The sequence below is a fragment of the Vulpes vulpes genome, chromosome 13 (assembly GCF_048418805.1).
Source record: "Vulpes vulpes isolate BD-2025 chromosome 13, VulVul3, whole genome shotgun sequence".
Lineage (NCBI taxonomy): Eukaryota > Metazoa > Chordata > Mammalia > Carnivora > Canidae > Vulpes > Vulpes vulpes.
The window spans coordinates 31369005-31395020 of NC_132792.1; positions in this window are offsets into that span (position 1 = coordinate 31369005).

Below are 26016 nucleotides of genomic sequence, written 5' to 3' on the forward strand. Positions count from 1 at the left end.
CTGTGGGTTAAATAATTCTCAAAAAAAATCCTTTTATCACCTCACAAAAGTGATAAGTAATGCCTCCAGCTACCATGTATATAGTTATCTGGGAGCCAGAGTGGACAAAACTAGGTAAGAAGCTTCCCTAAAAGAATTTTCTCTTAACAAGATCTGTTTCTGTCCAGGTGTGATGTGCTTCACACATCTACGTTATAAGATGACTATTTCAATTCACACAGCTTGCAAGTAGGTTAGACTAATGTAATTTGCGTTACCTAAACACTCAACAGTTTTGTTTTGTTTTGTTTTTTAATTCTCAATAGAAGAGGAAAAGAGTGAACACAATAGTTATAAATGTCAAGAAAAATCTGAAGGAAGCTGTTGCTTCTACTTGGTTTTGACAGGACTATTGGGGGACAAGAAAACACTTCTTACCCTTTTATAGATTGCTCAATTTCTCAGTCTCTTCTTCAAATAAGGTGATCAGGTTAAAAGAATAGAAACAGAAACTATTACCTAAATTCAGCAATACATGGTAGCCCTATATTTATTTATGGATCTAGTAATAATCATTTTAACAAATGGTTCTCAAATTTTAAGCCTTATAAATATTATCTGTGGTGGTTTATTAAAAATTTTTCTTTGTATCATCACAGAAATTATGATTCAGTTCTAAGTTTGAGATGAGAATGAAATTTTATCTGAGTGTGTGTTGTATGCCAATTCCAGGTGCCAATTCTGTGTGCTATTCTAGACACAAGGGTTACAACCATGGACAAGACAAAGGTTTGCCCTGATGGGGCTGACATTCTAGACAGGGAAACATACAATAAACAAATCACTATATGATATCATTTCAGTCAATGAAGTCCTATTAAAGGAAAATAAGCTTTCTAAATAGATGTGGAGTACTGAGTGATATTTATTTTAAATGGAAGTATCTTTATTGCTTACTATAAATGTAACACATATAAAGAAAAAACAGTAAAACAGAATATGTGTAAAACAGAAAGTCCCTTGAGAGATAGAAATGACTAAATTTGCCCCTTTCTTTTGTGCTGCTTAAGAAGAAAATGATAGGAAATATTTGAACACAATCATGCAGAGATCCTAAGATTCATTTGTTCATTTAACAAATATTTATGAACATCTGGGGAAATTAAAAAAAATAATAATTCTCTGATAATTGCCTCCCTTCTATTTAATAATCTATTTTTACTATGAAATATAATATCAATTAAAAACCATAAGTTTAGGGTATCCCTGGGTGGCTCAGCGGTTTAGCGCCTGCCTTCACGCCCAGGGCATGATCTTGGAGACCTGGGCTTGAGGCCCACATCAGGTTCCCTGCATGGAGCATGCCTCTCTCTCTGCCTATGTCTCTGCCTCTCTGTGTGTGTGTCTGTCATGAATAAATAAATAAAAATATTTTTTAAAACCATAAGTTTACAATGTAACATCTATTTTATAAGTAATGATCTCTGTGTCCACTACTTAGGTGAAGAACTGGAACACCAGCAGCATGTTAGAAGCCTGGGAAGACTTATCAGGTCAGTCAGGGAAGGGTTCTCTGAGGGATGACATTGGATGAGAAGTCTGATTTAAATGTGAAGATCTGGGAGGGATGGCATTCCAGATAAAAAGAACAGTAAGGGTAAAGTCTCTTAAATAGGAAAAGTCCTGATATGTTCCAAGGACCACAAGAAAGCCCATAAGACTAGAGCAGAGGGGATGAGAAGTGTGGTTGAAGATAAAGTCACATATAGGCACAAACAGATCATGGGGCATCATAAACCATGATATAGAGTTTAGATTTTATTTTAAATATAATGAAAACTACTAGAAGATTCTGAGTAGGAGACTATCTGATCTTATATACCTTTGAAATGATCATTAAGGTCATTATGTGAGGAATTGACAGAAGATACTATGGGGGGGCAAGGAGACAAATTAGGGAGCTATTTCAATATTCTAGACTATTGGTTATTAGTGTTGTGAATGAAAAATGATTGCATCCTAGATATTTTATAAGATAAACCAACAGGATTTGCTTATGGGTAGCTATGGGGTATGTAAACAAAAAAAGAAAGAAAGAAAAAGAAAGAAATATTGACCAAGACGACTCTGAGATTTTCAACCCATGCAATTAAATGCTTAGTGGTGCCATTGACCTGAATCAGGGTACCCTGAGGAAGGAGCATATTTAAGAGAAAACATGGATAGAAAAGTTATGTTTGAAGTGTGTATTAGATATTCAAGTGGAGATGTTGAAGAAGTGATCAAATATTAAAGATTGGCATTCAGGGGAAAGATTAAAGGGACTCAGTAGTGAAAATGTTCACCTAGGAAGTGAGAGTAGATTGAGACAGCAGGGAAACAAGTCCTTTGGATCTCCACAATTTATAAATAAGGAAAAGAGGGAGAAACAGAAAACAAACCAGTGCAGTAGGAGAAAAACCAAATCAGCATGTTGTGTCCGAAAACAGTGAAGGAAGATTTTTAAGACTAAGAAAGTGATCAGCCAGGGTGAAAGGCTGTTGGGAAGATAAGAATTGACCACCAGGTTTGACAAGACTTAAGCTGTTAGTAACTAGTAATCCTAAAAAGATCAGTTTCTTGGAGGAGTGGGAACAAAAGCCTGATTAAAATTGTCTAGGGAAAGAGTGAGCAGAGAAGGCATAAAGAGTTTAATGGGTTTGGCTAAAAAGGGGAGTTACAGGTCAGAAGCTATGTGGGAATAAGAGGTCTAGAGATTATTTTAAGTCTTGAGATAATACAACATGTTTGTATACTGAAAGGCACAGTCCAATAGACAGAGTCTGATGATGCAGGAGATTCAAGGCATAATTGTGAGGCACAGCTCTTGGGTGGGCTAGAAGGGACAAGACCCAGTACACAAGTGGAAAGAATTGCCTTACATGGTAACAAGGACAGTTCATCCATCATAGCAGAAGGAAAAGCCCAGGAATATAGATTTTTCATGACCCTATGTAATTCCAATGTGGGCCCCAACCACATTTTGAGAAATACTAATTTAGATAAGCACTTCTAATACAGGGAAGGAAAGAAAATAGATTCATTCATGCATCAACATGAGATGAGGAGGGAGAAGGAGATGTGAAAGAAAGCAAAAGGACCCCACAAAGGACTGCTCCACTTAAGGGCAACCTGGACTATTGGCATCATCCCTAAAACGGAGATGTGACTCAGAAGCAGAAAAAAGTACAATGAGATTTTGCTCCCACCACTCAAATTCTATAGAGAGCATACTTCAGCCCTCTGCCCATCATCACCCTCTCCTAGAACAGTGCCAAATCCCTTCCCATTCGCTCCAGACCAGCAATGCTTAACATTCTTCTGGTCACAAGCTGAACTGAAGATCTAATAAAAGCTTTGAACCTTCTTCTCAGAAAAAAGTTACAGTCACCAGCACTTTTTGTTTGCAAGCCACAGACCACTTTGGTTAAGCAAAAATAATTTATGAAAGCTATGAGGGAGTTTACAGGTACAATGGGGAATTTATCAGCTAAATTGACTTAAAATAGGAATCAGGCAATTCTAAAGCATCCCAGTTATAGGAATTACTTGGGGCACCTCTGCTAGAATGGATAAACTCCAAATGATTTCAGTCTTACATTGTCTGGTTCATGATTTAAATTCCAAAAATTTACCATGGGCCATATGCCTTGGCCTGGGCTGGAGATGTATGGGGTACCATTATTAATAGCTTACTAGAGTATATCTAGTGAGGAAGAACTCGTACTCCAAAAATCAATCAGACTGCTATTATTAAAAGAATGTGGAATGCAGCATCCTAGAGTACAAAAAAAAAAAAAAATCTAATGTTTCAACTACACTTAAGTACAAAATTTTACATATAATTTTGAAAAGTTCCCAGACCCTCTGAAACCCATATGTGTATCTTCTGGGATTCTTGTACCCACTAGGTAAAGAACCCCTAGTATAAACCTAACTACTATATATATTTTTGTTATCACCTCACTGAATGCTTAGGTTATTGTGGAATAAAGAAGGAAAGTAGCGACTTCCTTGCCCATCTCCTCCCACTTCTCCCAGTTTCAAAAGGTTGTGTGGTTAATACTCTCTTGAAGGAGAAAAATCACATTCAACTGGTGGCACAATGTTATTATAGCCCCAAGTGATACAGGAAAAGAGCTCAAGCTCTCAAACAAAAGGATCAGTGTTTGAATCTTGTGGCTACACATCATAGACCAAAAGAACCTCAACTTGAGACCCTCTTTGAATATTAGGTCTTTGTCCTTAAATTTCCCTACTTGCCTCAAAAGATTTTGTGAGGCTCATTAAATACTTAAGAATACATTTAGTAATCTATAAAGTTATGAACAAGTTTTAGATATAATCTACACAGATATATATCAATAGATGATAGAGTGTGAGTGTGCTTCATTGGTGGTCAAGCTTGATTAATAATAGATATATATGGAAATTTATTTTTCACCCAAATTCTCAGATTCCTTCCTAGGCCTATAAAAGGAACATCTCCAGGGGTGGGGAAATATATCCATGCATATATGAAAAGATTTTCACTTATTTTGAAGTTAGCTAGATTTGGGATCCCACCACGTTTCAGATCAGAATTATTCATAGTGCTCTCCTGCATGTTGTTGATTCTGAAAAAAGTCAGTATCACTTACTATTTGTGAGACCATCTAGACTTTGACTAGATAAAGAAAGATACAATTAACTTACTTCACACCGTAACATATAGCCAATCATACACAGAGAATCCAACAACCTCGCTGAAGAAGTGCCAGTGTAGCAATAACTTACTTAGAACAAATTCTGCTCTCATTTATATGCTAAGAACCATTAAAGTATGATTTTACAGCTCATGATCATTTTACACGCCATCGATTTATGAGTATAGCTGTTTCCACAGTTTCAAAATTTTGCAAAGAATCTATAGCTTCCTGCTGTCTTCTAATATGGAGATGATGTAATGTATTTCTCATCTGGGGGAGAATGAGAAAAATTAATAAGAATGTAAAATATGGGACTCCTGGGTGACTCAGCAGTTGGGCATCTGCCTTTGGCCCAGGGCGTGATCCTAAAGTCCCAGGATGGAGTCCCACATGGGCCTCCCTGCATGGAGTCTGCTTCTCCTCCCTCTGCCTATGTCTCTGCCTCTCTCTCTCTCTGTATCTCTTGTGAATAAATAAATAAAATGTTTTACAAAAATGTATAATATAAAATAATGGTGCTAGGACTAGCCATAACCACATTCTTTACCATCAGATGTAGCTTTATAATTAAGGTACAAGAATTATTTTTTTTCTTCAATCTTCCTTAAAGGATAAAGAAATTGCAAAGTATTTAAAAACAAAGACAGAGGAGGCCTTCCATAAATACCCTGAGTTTTCTCAACCTTCTCCGATCTCAGCTCTGCATTGTTTTTTGCTAGATCTTAAAGATGTCCTCACACTATTTTGCATTTTCTAAAATGTTAACTTTTATAACATAAGCTGTAGATATGCAGGACCTGTCATCTTTCTTGTACTAAGTTTTCTTCCTGAGAGTGAAGTTCACTTTAGTTCTATTTTCCAGATGGAATAAAGGCAGCCTATCTCCCCTGAGTACTCTGTGTTAGCCTTCCAAATGGCTGCTTCCAGAAAGGAGCACTGATTTATTCCTTGCTAACATCTACTAAACAGAAGGCCATCTTAGAGATGCTAACGTGGAGTCAGGAATACCATAAGTTAAATGCTGATCCTTGAATTAATCAATAAAAATCAAGTTTTAATATCTTAAACAAAACTGACTGAAAGTATAAATAAAGAAAAATACCTCTTGGCATAACTAGGGACCGCCCCCTTTATAGATGAAGGTGCAAAAGACAGCCCCCGGTACTGCACCGTACAATGACAAAACCTCCTCACCAGAGATTAGAAAGAGTTCAGTCTCTCTTCTTCCTGGATCTCCCTTTCCTAAATGTTCAAAAAGCCCCTAAAACTGCTTTCTGGAATCCAAAGTTACAACTGATGTACAACTCAGATCACACAGAAGCCAGAACTCCCTTCAGGCTGATGGAAACCCAACAGTAATGAAGGTTGGGTTTCTCCAGAAGTTGACACAATGCTGCTTTGCTGCCATGATCAAGACAGCACATTGACCCCTAATGTCACTAATTATTGATACTGTCATTGGTACCAGAATTCGTAGTCACATGGATAGAGTTAAAGGGCCACTCCTGGTGGTTCTCCCCCTGTTGTTAAACCCTTGACACTTCCAGGGAGACCTGGAGGATTTGTTGAAACACAAAATGCTTTCTCAGAGACTGAGTCAATAGGTCTGGAGTGGGACCTAAAAACATGTATTTCTAGCCAGTTTCCGGGTGACTCTAAGGCTGCTATTTTGTGGAAGTCTGTACTTAGAGAAGCCTCTTTCCAAGAGAGTCTAAAGAAATTTTCTGTTTATTTCTGTGTTGCTTCTCTAAGGACATAAACCCTTGCTGGTCCATCCCAAAGCAAGAGATCTGGGCTGAGCCACCACCTCGGTGGAGACTACTGGCCGAACTGCACTAGTTCTTTTTGGATGAGGGAGGAAGATCCTTCTCTGGGCTGGCTTCCCTGCACTGCAGTTCTTAGAATCAGCCACTCAGACACTTTCCCAGGACCCAAGTCTGTTACCTGAATGTAGATATGGAGAGGTTCTGATGTTTACTGCCTCACAGACCCTAGAAAACTCATGGTTCTTTAACCATCTGTCTTGTCACCAAAGCCAAGCCTATGTTTTTAGTCTTTCTACCTTCTACAGTAATTTTTCTTATCATTTTATCCTTGACATTTTTATGACTACTCTGCCACTGGGCCTTACTTAGGACCAACTAGGCTACTTCTGTAAGTTTTTTTTTAACACTCATCTTCTGTCGTCGAGGGTCCCTGGACTCCTCATGTTGTTTAGGTCTCCCTTGTCATAGCAACCTTCATGCTCCATGTTTGAGGTGCTAGAAATAGACACATATGACTAAAGGCCATTAATAGATTTTATCAATTTGGGTGAAAAACTCTATTTAATAATACAATACATTTTTTTTAAAGACACGTGTACACACACACAGGAAAAAAAGAAATTGCATATTTTACAGTAGAACAAAGGAAAAACATGCAGTTTCCCTTTGTAATGAGATTGCTGTTAACCTAGCAAGCATTCCATGCAGAATAGTGGATTAAGCATTAAGTTATTCAGGAATCAATAGTTGTTGGTAACATTGTATAATACATCCTAACTCCTGACACTCAGTAATAAGCATTGTGATGTTAGCACACATGTGAGCCTCATTCCCAAGTAGATAAGTAGACAGGTAAATATTTTTTGATTGTTGACCTTTGTTATTTCAGCATGGTGTTTAATTAATATAGACCCCAAGTAGGCTTGGAAATAAATGTTAATGATAACAAAACCCTTCCATTCTGGCCAACATTTCCTTATTTGATATGTATAGAGTTTTAAATGCATAACAATGAGCAAAATTTGCTCAAGGTTATTCACTACCAGTGTTTACTCTGTTAAGTGCCTTAAGGCATTTTCAGCACAAAAGGTATCATACAAAATACTAGTTTCTATTTCTGTTGTTAATCTAATAGCTAAGACACCTTCAGATATGGTTTAAAGTAAGAAAAAATCACTCAGCATCTATCACAGGTCAACAGCAATAAGGTAACAAATAAAAAATTAGTAAAATCTAAGACTTTTCTATTGTGGGGACGTCTGGATGGCTCAGCAGTTGAGCGTCTGCCTTTCGGCTCAGGGCATGATCCTGGGGTCCTGGGATGGAGTCTCACATCGGGCTCCCTGCGTGGAGCCTGCTTCTCCCTCTGTGTGTCTCTGCTCTCTCTGTGTGTCTCTCATGAATAAATAAATAAAATCTTAAAAAAAAAAAAGACTTCTCTATTGTAGACAAGAATCATATATGTATTTAATAATTTAAACATATAAGCACAACATAAAAATATCATTAATACTCTTTTTAAATTGCATCTTCATAATTCTCATTTTTCAAATATTGAAGAGTAAGCTTTGATTTGTTTTCATACATTTGTACAAGTAGTACTCATTTATGTATGGGTTTGCATTTATTAATTTTTTCTTCTGTGAAATATAACAAATAGTTATATGCACAAAATAACAATGTAGAGTTCAAAGAAGTACTGCAGAGGGAAGATCTATCTAACTATAATCCAGGTCAATGCAGACTTTCAGGATAGGCCATATTCTGCAAGTCAACAGACCGTGTCAGCACGAGAAAGCCTCCCATCTCTCTGAGTCCTAACCCTCTCCTCCACAGGTAACAACTAACCTCAACTAGATAGTAATCACCTCCCTGCTACCTAAGCTTGCATCCCCGAAACACTGGAGTTTGGCTTTTCCTCCTTTTTGAGCTTTATGGAGATGGAACTATACACCACATATTCCTTTGTGTTTGGCTTCTTTCACTTCTGTTTTATTTGTGAGATTCATCCATGATGAGTATGTAGATGTAATTCATTCATTTTCATCGATTTTCATTGCTGTAAAGTATTTCTTTGTATAAGGTGACACGATTTATTTATGCATTCTTTTGTAAGTGGACAATTGAGTTGTTTAGAGTTTGCAGCCATGAAAATGTGAAACACTGTAGGTGTTTGGAGCAATATATTTTTCAGTAAATCAGCAGCAGAATGTACAACACATCCCAACGCCATGCCCTGAGTGTTGAGAACTGTGAGGCTAGACCAGATGTAAGCATCATTATTAAGGATGTAAATAGAAAGATAATCTTTATACATAATTTCTGGCACAAACACAACAGAATTTCTATAAAGTATATACCTGGACAAGGAATTCCTGAGTCATAGAGCATGTGTCTCCAACTTTGCGTGGATTATAACAAGGTTTTATATTAATATACACTTTCACCAGCATTAAATAAATGTCTCTCTTGCCCTTCTTCCAGGTCTCAACTCAAATTTTATCTCTTTGTGCCTCCTTTCCTGGCCATTCTAGTTTAAGTAGCTGTTCTATTTAAAGTGCTCAACTCAAAAATAAATAAATAAATAAAGTGCTCAACTCCCTTTCTCTTTAGACCATTACTCTAGTTTATTTTCTTAAAGCTACTTCTCACCATATGAAATCATCTCTTTTGTTTCTGCTCTCCTTCATGAGAGAAGGACTTTATCTTGCCCATGACTGGCACATAATATCTGGAACATAACAGACTCTTGATAAATATTTGTTGAGCGAATAGTTGGGAACTTCCTGTATATCATAAATATTCACAATAATGCTAGTAGAAAAGACTTTACAGAATATAAAATTTGACTCTCCTCTTTGCAAGGAGCAATGCTTTTTGAATAAGAGTTTCATGCTCCATTTAATATATTTAATAGGCAGTGTTTGGGAAAATAATTATCCAGTTAGATTTTCCTGTAATATGGCCATCATGACGTGTTGAATAGTTTTTCCAGTCTCATGAATACAAGTGGACACCAGCATTTCATATCCACAGTGAGATAACATGTGCCTATAAATCAAGTCTTCTTATTTTTTTAAGTACAGTCTATAATAATCGACATGCCTGCTATAAATAATAATGCATGGTTTCTCAAGGAACCTAGCATGTAATTGATTCTCTGATCTGAAGAAGCTATTGATCTGTGGTTTTTTTGATATCTATGGAATCCCTCAACCAACTTTATTGTTTTGTTTTTAGCTAGCACATGAAATAAAGGTTCATGAATCTTTATTGTGCATCTGGCCTCTCTTGAATAGAGAAGTAGTAGCGTGTGACTCTTGGAATATGCTCAGCCCTTATCTTTGCATTTCCACTGTAAGGTCACAGTGACAAAACACCCTGGGAGGTAGCCGACCATGAGCTCCTTTTGTATCTGGAGCCATCCTCATATGAATCCAAATACTTGAGGAAGGCAATGATGTATTAGGCTGTGTTTTCACAGCACGCAAAAGAAAAAAAAAAAAAAAGCACAATAGGCTATCCCAGAAGTCTCAAATGACCAAATTCCAACATGGCCACATAATAGAGAGGTATATTTATGCTCTAAGTTCTTGACTGTTTCTTAGTTTCTTTTCTTAAGGAGTGTTGACCATATGACCTTACTACCCTGGCCACAGTTCATTAGTACAAGGCTGGGTGCCTGATTAAAGGCAGGCCAGAGCATAAGAAATAGCATGAGACCTTTGCCAGCCCAACTACTCTACTCTACTTGGGAAGGTGACTAACGGAGTAAATCAGATTATCTCTCTCGCAGACTTTAAATGCAGAGCATATGTAGCATTAGAGGAAGATGGGGGATTCATGATAGAATATAAGATTTTAATTACATAACTTGGAAAATATAAATCACAATTTTATTTCTTCTATAATCCTGCAAATATTAAAATTATTCATGAAGATCAAAATAAGAACAAATGAAAATCAAAAGCATTATCTCAGGCAGAGATCTACTAATCTCTGATTTAAGACCCTATGCACCAACTTTTGCCTGGACAATGACACAATTATCAGTTGGGAGAAAAGACAGGGGAGACAGAAATCCAGAGAAAAGATAGGGAGCACAAGCCATGAGGCAGTAGAAGCAGTAAGGTAGTAGAACCATGACTAAGAAAAAATAAAAAGGTAGCAAGTAGGAGATTAAAGAATGTTAGTTGTTAGAGCTAAAGAGATTGTGACTAAGGATAAAAAAGCAGTCATAATGGTGAGCTATTAAGATAAGCAACAATAGCTAGAGACAAAAACTATCACCAGATCACACTGAATCACAAAAGTTCTTAGTTTTCTGTGAAGCCTGATTGTGTGGCTGCAGTGTTTATTGGTCATCCTTTCATTAAAAATTCAGTGTGCACAACAATGACTTGGGATGTGAAACAAAAGTCTACTACCTCCAAGTCCAATAAGTTTCTGATCTAATAGATCAAGGGCATGACTTTGGAATCTTCATTTTATATATCTGAGCCTAATCTTCCAATGAATCACCCCTTAAGAAACATTAAGATAACCTAAGATTGTAAACATTCCTTGAAACTGGAAAGAAAAATCTATCTAATATAGATCCTATGTGTGACTTTAATTTTGCATACATAGCTCAGAGTTGGAGCATCTAAAACACAATGCTGTATTGGTTTTATAATTATTTTCTCATTAAATCTTACTGCTAGAAATGCTACATTTCAAGTATTTCAAGATAAAAGGCCCTTCCCATCTTGATCTCAATGGACTGTGCCAAGTTTGTCTTCCTCTGTTACCTCAAAGGACTCTCCTCCAGCTGAACTCATTGACTCCTAAACACAGAGCAAATTTTTTTCATATCTGAACCCATCCATATCCCTACACACCATATCCCACTATTTGGGAAATAGGAGTGAGCCCTAGGGTTGACCTATGTGGAATATTGAGTGAGGACAGTGTTGGGTCCCACAAGACTGGGGGTTGGAATGGAAACTAGAACTTGGAGTTTGGGGGTTGGAACGGAAACTAGAACTTCCTGCTGGAGACAGTCTAACAGGTCAAGAATCAAGACAATATTCAAGTCAAAGTCTAGTGGTAAACATATTTTAAGACTGGAGAGAGCAAGTCCAAAGACCAATGCAGAAGCTGGAGGCCGCAATCAAAGCAGAGTCTCAGAATTGGAAGGATAAACAGGCAGAAATAGTCCAAGTAAGAAAGTCCTGGGCAGGGACACCTGGGTGGCTCAGTAGTTGAGCATTTGCCTTCAGCTCAGAGTGTGATCCCGGAGTCCCTGGATTGAGTCCCAAATCAGGCTTCCCACAGGGAGCCTGCTTCTCCCTCTGTCTATGTCTCTGCCTCTCTCTGTGTGTCTCTCATAAATAAATAAATAAAATCTTTTAAAAAAGAAAGAAAGAAACAAAGTCCTGGGCAATTTCAGGGCAAATGGCACAAATACCACTGGGTAATTGTGACTTAAATCCATGGTCTTCTGGGTACACAGTAAATGGGTGATTCAAGCTAGATTAAAGGTCCTTGTATGCTAAACCATCTCCTCATAGCCAGTCTAATTCTCAGACCCCCATGGGGCTGGGACTCTGCCAAGATGGGCTTTGCCTAGATACTAGTGCTATTTGTGGGCAGAATTTCCTTATGCCATTTTACTGGTAAGTACCTACTTGTGGATGCCATTTTACTGGTAAGTACCTACTATGGATGTCTCCATAGCTTCATCTATAAAATGGGAATTATAATGTAACTAATCTACAAATTAGTGAGGATTAAAAAATTAAGAGATAATGGATATGTGCCTGGCAAGCACCCCAAAATTGTTATTATTATTTTGTTATTATGTTGTTATTATTATTATTGACTCCATTGTTATTGTTGTTGTTGTTGTCTGTCATTGTTGCTGTAATTAACTATTATCTATGTACAATGGATTATCTTTGCATCTTTTTCTTTTATGCTGGATCTGTTTATATGGATTTTTTTGCCAAGCCCATGTCATATGTTGTCTGTTTCCCTCTAGATGCTATATCACAAACTGAACTCCCTCCCACCAAACTCTATGTCTCATCCTGGTGTTCGATCCACGGTATGATCTGAATATTGGTGTTCCCCAAAATTCATATGTTGAAATCTTAATACCCAGTGTGATGGTATTAGGAGGTGAAGCTTTGGGAGGTGAACTCTCATGAATGAGATTAATGACCTTATAAAAGAAAGATGCCCAAGAGATCTCCCTCACTCCTATCTACCATTTGAAGATGATACTACCCATGTATCTCACAACCATGTGAGAGGTCCACAGTCCAGAAAAAGACCTTCATTCAACTCTTGGCATCCCCATCTCAGAGTATCCAACCTCCAGAAATGTGAGAAGTAAATTTCTGTTGTCTGTAAGCTACCTAGTGTGTTGTATTTTGTTATAGCAGTTCAAATGGACTAAGACAACCCACTACCTACCACTTCCTGATAGCATTACCTGTCCCACCAGGTAATAGGTCATTCACACTTAGGTCCCCTTCTCCCTTCCCCAACACTTTTGAAGGCCTAACTAAAATACTTTCTTTTTCCTAAAGCCTTACATTACCCAAAGAGTTATCCCCACTCTCTGGAATGCCTACTGTATGTAGTCTGAATAATTAATCTGCCAAATTAGTGACTTACCACCTTGTGAAATCTTTTTAAAGAATTTTTTAAACTGTATTTAAATAGTGTATTATTATTTAATTTATCACACATCTGCCTTGTGTTCCCAATAAAATAGTACTCTCCTTGATGACAACAACTATATCTTATTCATCTTTGTGCACCCCACAGCTAAACACCATGCTTTGCATAGAGCTCAATAAATATATGTGATTTGATTTGAAATGCTTAAGTTAGAATACCATAAAGCACTACACCATTCCACACTCTGAGGAAGTCATTAAGATTTAAAGAGGCCATTAAGGACTAATCCTATAACTGAGAGAAGAGTAAATTGCTTACTTTTAGGCAGATGTGCTAACTTTCTAGGCCACTAAGGTTCTATTTAAGCATTTACTATAAGTAAATTACTAAATGGATCCAGGTAGCTCAAAAAGGTTAATACCTGTCACTTCCTCTTACGAGGTTAGCTATGTCTCTTCTTCACTCTTAACAACTCAGCCAAGTTCATCTACTGCTTATAAGATATTGAAAATTCTATTTACACAGAATAACCAACTGGACTGATCTTATATAGCTGAACAAAGCAGTCCTATAAACTATAGGATTGAGTGTACTGCTGGTATCCAGTTGCTACTGACTTGCCAGGATATTTATGTCACTCTTCTCTTCCTCTTACCTTATACTCCAAAATGCTCATATGTAACATGGGAGAACCAATAAATGAATCAATTCAATTGCATTCCCTATTAAGTGATGCTGGAACTGCACTCAGGAATAGGGAGATAGATTTAAAACATGAAAACATCATACCTGCTTCATGGAATTGCCATCCTAGTTGGGGGTGAAGGGGTGAGGAGGGGTGTGAGATAGAAAACACATGAGCAGGTAGCCCGGGTGGCTCAGCAGTTTAGCACCGCCTTCAGCCTAGGGCGTGATCCTGGAGACCAGAGATCAAGTCCCACATCGGGCTCCCTGAATGGATCTTGCTTCTCCCTCTGCCTGCCTGCCTGTCTGTCTGTCTCTCTCTCTCTCTATCTTGTGAGTAAATAAATAAAATCTTAAAAAAAAAAAAAAAAGAAAACACATGAACAATTACATACAATGTGGTACATCCCATAACAATGATGCTTGCAAAAAAAGTGAAGCGTCCTACCAGCTTCAGGGGAGAAGTGGGAGCAGCAGACATTTGAGCCCTGCCTTAAGGGGTTATTAGGAATTCTCCAGGGGAGACAAGAGAACAAAAGGCATTTCAAAAAGAGAAAAGTAGACCAACAAAGAAATGACTTGACTGGGAAATGGCAAGAATCATGGGCAGAAAGAGACCTTAGACATACATTTTTTAAAAGATTTTATTTATTTACTTATTTGAGAGAGAGCATAGGTGCATGTGACTGTGAGCAAGGGGATGGGGCAGAAGGGAGGCAGAGGAGAGAGGAAGAGGGAAAGAATCCCAAACACACTCCCTGCTGAGCTCAGAGCCCTTGAGGTGTAGGAGAGGATCCCCACCCTGAGATCCTGACCTGAGTGGAAACCAAGGGTCCTACATTCAACTGTCTGAGCCAGTCAGGTGCCCCTCTTAGATGTACTTTAATCTAAACTCTGAATTTCAGACACCAAAAAACAAGAATGAAAATGAGGCCAAGGGATGTTAGGTGGCACATAGTCACACAATTAAGAATAAAGGCAAATCTTGAACCTGCATCTATCTGATGTATGTCAAATCTTAACCTACCTTGATAGATTCATACTTAATAGATGTTCAATGAAAGAAGGAGGATTGATAAGTGAATACTGCCCAAATGGAAGCTCCCCACCAGTTGTGTTCATTTGCTTACTCAACAAACATTTATTGGCATCAACTATGTGCCAGGTACTCCACTGAGAGGTAGGAAGCTAGGACTGCAACAATGACCAAGATAGACATAGCCAGGATCTCTCAGAAGTAACAAATTAGTGGAGGATGGCACAAGTAGGCAGTTAGAATCAGTTTCAAGGTTGTGGAAGGGGAAGCAGAAAGTGCTATGGAAAAACAAAGCATCTGTGAGAAATCTAGAGGTTGAGAGGAGTTAGCAAGTGTTCCATGAAGAGCTAACAGCACAGGTAAAGACCCAAAGACAAACAAGTATCTAAAAATTAAGAGAGTGCAGCATGCACAAGGAAAACTGAAATATGTTGTATTTTAAGGTACATATAAACTATGGAAGTATGGTTAACTTCCTTCCTCCCCAACCACCCCTTAGCCAACTCCCACTCATCTTTCAAGCTGTGAAAGGCATGTTACTGCCTTGCCTCCCTTCTCTGACACCCTCAAAACTGGGTCCCATTAGTGCCAGGGGCTTCTTGTCACTACAGACTACAATTGCTGATTTATTTTCTGGCTTTCCAACCAAACTCTAAACTCCTTAGAGCAGGTGCAATTACCTGGCCCACCGTTGCATCTCCATAGCTTGTACAGTGTCTTGCACAAATATTCATTGGGGCTGATGCATATAGATTATGGTAAACTAAAAAATATGCCCCAAAGATAACCAAATCGTAATCCCTGGAACCTGTCAATATTACCTTACCGGGAATAGGGGTACTCACAAATGCAAATCAACTAAGGATCTTGAGGTGGGGAGACTATCCTAGATTATTCAGGTGGGCCCTAAATGCAATCACAAATGTCCTTATAAGAGCAGCACAGGGAGAGATTTGACTACAGGCGGAAGAAGAAAAGTCATGTGACCCCAGAGGTAGAGCTTTGAGTGATGCAGCCACAAGCCAAAGAATACCAGCAGTTGCCAGAAGTTGGAGGAGGTGAGGAATAGATTTTCCCCATAGAAACTTCAGAGGGAGCACAGGCTTGCTAACACCTTGATTTCAGCCCAGTAATAATGATTTTGGACTTCCAGCCTGCAAAACTGTGAGAGAATAATTTCTCCTGTTTTAAGCCACTGAGTTTGTGGTAATTTGTTATAGCAGCCACATATATTAATACAAATACTACACTTATCTTTTTCCATAAGGATTGTTTTGAGTTTGCCTTTAGCAATTAATCCTTTGTTTTGTTTTTTTTTTATCTATCTCAAAACTTTTTTTTTTTTTTAAATTAGGCCATCTTTTAAATTGAAGTATAGTTGACATATAATGTTACTTTCATTTCAGGCATACAACATAGTGATTCAACAACTGTATTTGTTATGCTATACTCACCACAAGTGCAGCTACCATCTGTCACCATACAAACACTATTACAATATCATTGACTATATTCCCTATGCTGTACCTTTTATCCCCATGACTTATTCATTCCATAACAGCAATTAATTCCTTTGGATAGATTCCTAGAAACAGAATTATGGGTCAAAATATATGACCATCTTTTTAGGCTCGATGAAGATTACTAAATTGATCTCCAAAAACAATTTATATAAACACCAATAAAGTAAGGGAATATCTATCCACCATACCCTCTCCATCATTAAATATTTTCATTAATTCTAATGTTATCTTGACATGCAAAAATGGTATATCAATCTTGTTTTAATTTACATTTCTTTGGTTGCTAATGAAGACAAATATTTTGCCATATTTGTTTATCAGTTTTATTTCTTTGGTATGTGCATGAAGTTAATTTTTTAAGAGAGTTTTGTATATATTCTTCCTATAGTAAAGATACTAATTTTGTTTCTTAAATTTGCTAAAAATTCTTTTCTTACTCAGTTGTTTGCCAATTTATTTGGATTTAGGTTTGGGGGGGGCGTTGTTTTTTGTTGTTTGTTTTTTGTTTTAAAAGGACTGTGCAAAACTTTTATCTGAAGGAATAAGAGGAAGTTTTTTTTTTAATTTTTTCCTTGGTACTTTCTTTTGCTTTTAAACTTAGAAAGTCCTCCCTTTCTAGAACCCAGATAAAAAGCTAGTTCTATTTTCTGTTAGATTATCTGTGGGTTGGCTCTGTCTAACTCTTCTATCTGCCTGAAATTCACTTTTGTATATGCTGCACAGTGAATAATTAAACTGATTGTTTTCACAATACAACAATGCCAATTGTTGCACCATTTCTTGAATAACCAGCTTGTTACCCTGCTGTTTTATAATGCCTCTTTTGTTATGCATTACATATATATTGGTATCTATTTCTGACCTCTACATTGTATTACTCTGATCCTACCATCTATTCTAACATTACTATCATACAGTTTTAAATACTGTATTTTGAAATTTTTCAAAATGGTAGGTCTCATCCCCATCCATATTACTTCTTTTTTCTGAAGTGTCTCTTTGTTTTTCTTATCTTTCAATAACTTTTTATTTTTTAAAAATATATATTTTACTTATTCATGAGAGACACACACACACACACAGAGGCGGAGAAACGAAGAAACCTTATGATGATTGTCCTTCTCTGATTTACTTCACTCGGCATAATACCCTCCAGTTCCATTCACATCAAAGCAAATTATGGGTATTTGTCCTTTCTGATGGCTGAGGAATATAAGAAATAGTGAAAGGGATCATAAGAGAAAGGAGGGGAACTGAATGGGAAAAATTAGAGAGGGAGGCAAACCATGAGAAACTCTTAACTCTGGGAAACCAACAAAGGGTTGCAGAAGGGGAGGTGGGGGGATTTGGGGTAAATGGGTGATGGGCACTGAGTAGGGCACTTGATGGGATGAACACTGGGTGTTACACTATATGTTGGCAAATCGAACTTTAATAAAAACAAATTTTAAAAAAGAGAGAGACATACAAAGAGGGAGAAGCAGGCTCCCCACAAAGAGCCAGATGTGGGACACTATCCCAGGATCCTAGGATCACTCCCTCAGCAAAAGGCAGACACTCAACCCCTGAGCCACCCAGGCATCACTTTCAGTAGCTTTTTAAAAACTTTTTTTTTTCAAAAACTATTTTAAAATAATTTCATATTCTTTTTTTTAATTTCATATTCTTTTAACACGAATTTACTCCAGAGCTCTCTCCACAGCAGAAGGGATAGTCACAGATCCATAAGTGTGTATAAATAGAACCATTTTTAATAATTCTAAAGAAGAGCTAAAAATAAAGTCCACTTTTTGTCCATTTAATGTCTGTGTTATGTAGAGTAGGTTTTTTTTATTTTGTCAGTAAAAAACAAATATGTCCAGGAATTATAGCTAATCTTCTTTTAGTGAGCAAAATTATTGCTAGCATCCACTCCACCCCCGCTCCCCATGTACACACACACACACACACACACACACACACACACACAGTAGCAAATTTTAAAAGACTTTAAAATATATGATTTAAAGAGTGGTTCTCCTCTGAGTAAGGTGAACAGAGCCAGAGTCTTTTATAGGACTCTCAAGTTCCCCAAACTGGTGAGCTGTACTTGTGAGCCCAGAAATCACATATGCACTTCAATAAAAATTAGGTCAGTAGAGAGGTTTGACTAGTGTGAGAAACCACTCACTTCCACATATTACTAAACATTTCACTATAACTTTGAAAATATAACTATACAACCTTGCCGATTAGAGTTAGCTGATCTACTTGGCTCTTCCTTTTCATCTTTTGCCATACATAAACAAAGCTCATCCTTACAGATCACCTATTTATGCAGTTAAATGCTATTAATTCTACCTATTTATGTAGTTATGTATCTTTAGTGAGCAAAGTCCTGGGAATATAAAAGTTAGTAAGATACAGATCCAGCCATTAAGAAGTTCAGACATAGCAAGAGAAGTAGACAAGTAAACAACCACAATAGAACCCTGAGATAACGCCTCTCTTCCTTCAAATGAAGTCAGCAAAAGTTTTTATCATGAGCATAAGGCAGGATAGAAACCACAAGAATCCCTTCTCTTAATCCTACTTCATGTTCTTTGAAATGACAACTGGCAACTCCTATGACTTCATAATAGGATGAAAATTATAATAGTAGATTATGGGAGCACAAAGGAAATATTTAAACTGTGTCCTAAAGCATAAGTAGGAGGTTTTTTAATCTAAAGTTTTAAAATGTTTAAAATAAATAAAAATAAACAAAATATTTTTTAAAAAGAACAGTAGGAGCTTTTTATTAATATAGAAAAAAGAAGGGAAGGATTTCAGGAAAATAGGACATAAGGATGAGAGAACATAGAATGTCCTGGGAAAAGAAACTGCTTTCCCATAGCAAGTATAGAATTTCAGTTAAATACCTATGTGGAAAAGATAGATACAGGGGTCAGGTCTTAAAAAATAAGTTGGAGATAGATTGTAAAAAAAATCTTCAAATGCATTTGGTCACTGTAAAGTAAGGGAGTAAGATGACTTATTAACTCAGTCCTTTCCAACAGTAAAAACTGCCCCTACTCCACTATAAAACTATGATTGTGGAAGTCACACAGTTACAGAAGTATTTTTTTTAATGTTAAAATAAATGGGGTGCCTGGCTGACTCAGTTGGAAGAACATGCCAGTCTTAATCTTGGGGTTGTGAGCTAAGCCCAATCTTGGGTATAGAGATTACTAAAAATAAAATCTTAAAATAAATAAACAAATAAATAAATAAAGTGTTAAAAGAAATACTGATGGTGGAGCATATGGCAGGTTGATCAAAGAGGATCGAGACTTGTGGCAGCAGTACCATTGGGATTGTTGCCTCAATTAAAGCAAGAAATGCTAAGGGTCTGAAAGAAGGAATTACCATTGGTTTATTGATTATAAGATTATTTGCAACATATAAAGAGAGAAATCTGTGATTTGGGAAGAAAGGAAGAAAGAAAAGAAAAAAGGGAGGTAAGGAGGGAGAGAAAGAGAGAGAGACTATAAGTGACTAGAAACTAAGGGTTTGATTTTCAGGAAAGCATCAGAGCAAATTACATAAGGAGAGTAGCTTCAGTTTTTGTAGTTCTTAAAGCCTATAGCATAAGATTGTCTGTAAGCAGACATTTGGGAATTGCCTTATGACACCAATACTCACACAACTGAGAGAATTAAAGCTGATAATTAAGGCTGGCAATCAGGATTTTTCAGCTCTTGTGGATTTAATAACCCTTAATTTGCAAATGCTTGTGCCAGAAAGACTGCATCTTCAAAAAAATAAAAAACATGAAAACATAACTAACAAATAAACGTCAATGTTTGATTAAATATCAGAAGAAGAATGAAAACCTGAAGAAAACATTCCAATGATTCAGCATCTCCTAATAAAACAATAAGGAAAATGAGGACCAGAATGCTTCGCAGGATGCTTTGCAGGATGCTAGAAAGAACTGTGGTTAGGACAAATCTCACTCCTTCCCCAAAGTCTCTAAAGAAGATATGTTTTTCTGGACTAACTCTCTACCTAGGTTCCTGAATCCATTTCTTCCCATCTCCTCTGGTAACCTGTTATAAAAGTTTTTTCTTCTTCTGGGAGTTCAACCTCTTACTTTCTCCATAGGCTTCATACAGAAGCCTAAACAAGCTCAAGTTCTTCTGTTTAAAAATATACATTCTTTGGCTTTTAATTCCCCACTAGCAACTCCTGTCCCCTCTCAGCAAGATACTCCAAAGAGTAGTCTTTCTTCCCTTATTGACTCTTCAGTGAATTGTAGTCAAGATTCTACTCTTTCTACTCCCTTGACACACTGCTCTGGCAAAGGTCATTGTTGACATCCTAACCCACTGCTCTCTTTTTATTCAACATCTTGACCTCTCTGAATCACCTGACCATGTTAGCACTGCCCTGCTTGGAACAACGCTTCTTTGGTAACAGAAAATAGCTCTCCCTGAGTCCCATGCTACTAATTTTTCACTCCACGTTGGTGTTTTTTTTCGGATCCCCTTCCTTCCCAATCCTCTAATGTTGCTAATTGCCAGTGGTGATCTCTGTACTGTTTTCCAACAGCCAGACACTAGTAACACATGCTAGTAACACCCAAATCCATGTCTCTAGATGAGACCTGTCTCCTGTGGTTCAGAGTATTTATTGCATTGCCTAAATTACTTACAGACAGCTCAAAGTCCTCCCCAATCTGTATTTGCTCCTCCTCTGAATTTTCCCCATCTCAGTGAATGGCCTGCCATCTATCCAGTCATCCAAACCAGGAATCTGGGAATCATCTTAGACTCTTCCCTGTTTTTAATTCTAATCCACAACTCAGGCCTGGCCATTCTACCTTTGCAAAATTATTTCTCCAATCTGTTTCCTTCTTTCCATCCTTGTGGCTACTGCCTTATTCAATTCCACAGAAACAGTATTCTCAGGCTCTCTCTGTCTTCCATAACACCACTTTTATCCATCCACCATGTTATTGTTGGAATTTTTTCTCAAACCAAACTTCGAGCTCCACATCCTACTTTTGTGTCTACTCACCTACATTCTTTGGTCTGGAGCATCTTAGTCCCTGTTTACTGATAGAGCATTTACTCACTTTTCAGGAACATGTTAAGGATAACCTTCTCCATGCAGATTTTGTAGCCTTCCCAACTCCATAAAATTGAGACTCATCTTTCCACTCCCCTTGCATTCTGTGCTGACATATGTCATGCCACCCCAAACCTGTCACTGCACTTAGAACTCATTCTACTATATTCTAAGTTCCTCTAAATCTCTATAGGTTCCTTAATGTTGGAACTCGAACCTATTTACCTTTCTACTCTCAGCACAATCACCATGTGCAGTACATAGTTGACAAGAAAATAAGCTTGCTGAATGAGTTGGTAGCCCTTACACTGTCAGGAGAATAAAAACACCATCACAAAGGATAGTCCCTTGTCTAAAAATGGTACTAATATAGCACAGTAAAAATTGACTACATCAACATTCATCCCTACCTCAAAATTTAATTCTGCTTCAAACTACAATCCTAACTAATAATAATGATCTATTAAATACTCACTGAATAACATGTTCCAGGGCAGATGGACAGCATGGATTTTCATGATAGCCTTGAGATTTGCTGTGCAATCCACTAAGACCCTTCCATTAACTGCAACCCCTCTACTCCTGCTCTCTGTAGAAACCATGTGCCTCTGCTGACCTTGAGGAGTTCTCTCCAGTTGCAGTCACACACCTGTGGGCCCCAAGCCATCTATATATATGCTGCAAGGAGCAGGTACAGCACTGTTTTATATCGATGCCCTATGCTTCTGAAGGCAGCCTTGGTCTGGAGCCAAGCTCATACTGGGGTTCTACTGAAGAAGTTATCCAGTGCTCATGTCCTTGCCTTACTTTCTTTTAACTTTCTCTTCCTTCCCGAATCTGGCCTGACTACCTGAATATGACCCATTTTTTCCCCTGACCTTTAGTTCTTTCTCAGAGTTAACTCCAGGAGAATGTGCACCATATCCTATAAGCAAAGGAAGACAGCAGTCCCAGTAAGGAGGAATTCACTGGCATTTGGCAAGAATAACAAAACAGAGCCAGAAATGAGGTCCTCAGGAGCAGAGGTCAGAGATGAGGATCATGAAGAGCTACCTGCAGAAGCAGCTCAGTCTCAGATCTGGTTCCTTGGAATCAAAGATTACCTGACTCAAGGGGGAATTCGCTGGGTAGAGCTTCAGAAGTAGAGATGGGAGAGGAGACATGTCAGAATTAGAGGCAAGATATTTCAAAAAATGGCCTCACTCCCAGGAATAGGCTCACGTGGTGTCACACAGGAAGCCCACTGCCAGACTCCCAAGCCTGTGCTAATGGGACACGTCCCCTGAACCATTAAAGATATTTTTTTTGGCATTTATTGTATGCAGTGTTTACTCCCAGGACATAAGTTTTTGTTTCTTCAATTTCTTCTGGGATATCTTTTTCTTCTGTGCAACCTCCTCTTCTGGTTTAGGAACAATATGCTCTTTTTCAGTAAGAATCATCTCAATGTGGCAGGGAGAGCTCAGGTATGGGTTAATCCAGCCATGAGCCCTATAAGTTCTATGTCACATCTTGGGGACTTTGGTCACCTGGATGTGCTCAATGACCAGAGAATCTACATCTAAACCCTTAAGTTCAGCATTACTCTCTGCATTTTTAAGCATGTGCAATAAAAATTCAGCACTCTTCTTGGGCCACCGACCCTGTGTCCAGCCCCACTGTTTGGCCTGTGCACGCCTACCAACTCCATCATTGTAGCCACAGAATGGCACACACTGCTTCTGCAAAGTGCCATCTTTCAGATACTTGGTGGCTTTTCAGATATACATACCCTTGATGGCCTGAGCAGTTTCATGCGTGTTCACAAAGTGAACATGAAGATTTGAACCTCTCGATTTGCACGATTTTGTAGGGTTTTCTGGGTCCAGCGAGTAGCGAACCATTTTTGGAGGTCACCTCAGGCCGCTCGGGGGAAGAGAAACCATCAAAGGTATTTATTGGTGAAGATCAGCACCTGGATTGTAGGATGTGGTAACTGTTCATACCACCATTAGTATCTCACACTCGACCCCATTACGTCATCAGCCCCTTGTTTCACCTAATATTTATCTTAATTTGTTTAAAATTTCACCATCTGAAGAAGCTTTTCATATTCTTCAAACCCTGTAAATTCATTGTGCTCATCTTCCTTATGAAGTTTTAAAGATGTTGATAGATTACTGTAATTGTTCCTAAGGAATTCCACTGTGAATCTTTCTTTGTGCAGAGAATTTTCTGGTATACTCAGCACTTATCCAGTATTTAAATAATAACTCTGTGATTTTAAAATGTCCTTACTCTGGAGTGACTCTGTTTTGCTTTGTTTTGATGATAAGCTCTGGTACTGTCTCTGGGTACACCTTCTCAATGTCCTCAACAGACCTCTTTTCCTCCACTTGACCTTAAACTCTTAGAATTCTGACATTCTGCTAAATATCCACAATGGATCAATTCCAACATCTTTCTTACCAACATACTGAGGCAGTTGTAGCTATGCTTTGTTTCCTATAAATACACACCAAAAGTCACACATAAAACCTGTTTTATTAGCATATTCAATAAAACAAAGAGAAACATTTACAAGATGAAGGATTTTACTAAAAATAAATGTCTTATCATAAGAACCATGCAAGGAAACAAAACAGCATTTAGAATTTTGTCAGACTTACACAAAAGACACATACTTGCACTCTGAAGGAACTTAGAAGAGATCAACAAGAACTTTGTTCATTTTTGTCATGTTTGTATTTAGAATTTCAAATCATTGATTCCACATAGAAACTGCAGGATCAGGGACACCTGGGTGCTTCAGTGGTAGAGCGTCTGCCTTTGGTTCAGGTGGTGATTCCGGGGTCCTGGGATGGAGCCCGCCATCAGTCTTCTCTCAGGAAGCCTTCTCCCCCTGCCTCTCTCTCTCTCTCTCTCTCTCTCTCTCTCTGTCTCTCATGAATAAATAAATAAAATCTTACAAAAAGAAAGAAAGAGAAGAAAGAAGAAAGAAAGAAAGAAAGAAAGAAAGAAAGAAAGAAAGAAAGATAGAAAGAAAGAAAGAAAAAGAAAGAAAGAAAGAAAGAAGGAAGGAAGGAAGGAAGGAAGGAAGGAAGGAAGGAAGAAAGAAAGAAAGAAAGAAAGAAAGAAAGAAAGAAAGAAAGAAAGAGCAGGATCAGAGATTTTCAAATACATTCCGTGTTATATACATTGTCCTTCAAGAATACTCAATGTTGCTAAATTTACATCAAGTATTCTTGAGGGACAATATATATGAATCCTTAAACTGCATTAATATCTTACCAGACTGATCAGTTCCTTTTTTTAAAAAAAATGCTTATAATATTTGGAGAGTTTTAAAATTGAAATCTGAACCCCCCCCCCCCCGTAAGATATAAATTTGTTATTTTTCCTTTGTCTCATTTTGTTGTGACTGTTCCATATGACATGTGCATGAATTGGTGCAAATTTCCATGGCTGCTGGAAATTGTAGCACATTACCCAGCTAATGAGGACTGAGATCAAGTCCTGCCTGAATAATAATAATTGCAGAAGCTTATTGTTGTCAGTAAATAATGATACTAAATTGTTATACCTATCTCTAAAAAAGTAAAAAGCTAAGAATTTGGAGTTCAGAAATGGACTCTTTTAAGTCCTTAAATTTGGGGCTACAAACTTCATAACATTATATTGATGAAGTCATGATTGCTTGTATTTCAAATGTTGAAAATCACTGACCAGTGATTTGTCTGTTAAAGAAAAAGAGAACGAGAAAGACGTGGGCTTAAATGTTTATACTTATTTCACAGATTAAAAAATATCTTCGCAATTGCTAGTGGCATTTGTTTCCAAAGAGCAATCCAATTTCTAATTTCGGCATGCTTAGCTGGACTCTTTTTTATTACTCTTTCTCAATGGTTCACAGTTACCCTTCATGGTGTGAAAAGGTTCTTCTGTGTTCTTAATGTCTCCTCTGCACCCCTTACTTGCATTCACTTTGCTGGAGTTTTACATATGGTAAATGCCTAGAGTTTTCATTACATAGTTCTCACATCTTCCAAAAGCCCTCTAGAACTCTCCTTTCTTAAAAGTAATTTTTATATCACTCCCATTAAATCCATGAGATTTGAACAGAATTGGGTAAATTTTGTATATTTGCCACCTTTGTAAGCATGAACATCATTGATATCTCTGAATCCCACTTTCCTTATCTGTAAAATGGGAATCATTTCAACATCTCATTTACTTATCCGAAGTTCACCAGTAATAAAAATTGTTTAAATGGGCAGGTACATTACTTAATCTCTCTGTGCCTCTACTTCCTCTTTTACAAAATAAGGGTAGTAATACCACCCACCTCTTAAGGTTGGTTTAAAATTAAATGAGATAATACCTGTCAAATGTATAAAACAGATACATGATAATTGTTCAAAAGATATCAAGTCTTGATTCCTGAAAAGGTAAAATGAACTAGTATATGCTATATGACAGAGTAGAAAAAGGAAGGGCTCCACAGTTCAACAAACTTGGGTTCAAATCATGACCTTCCATCTATTGTCTGTGATATCTTACAT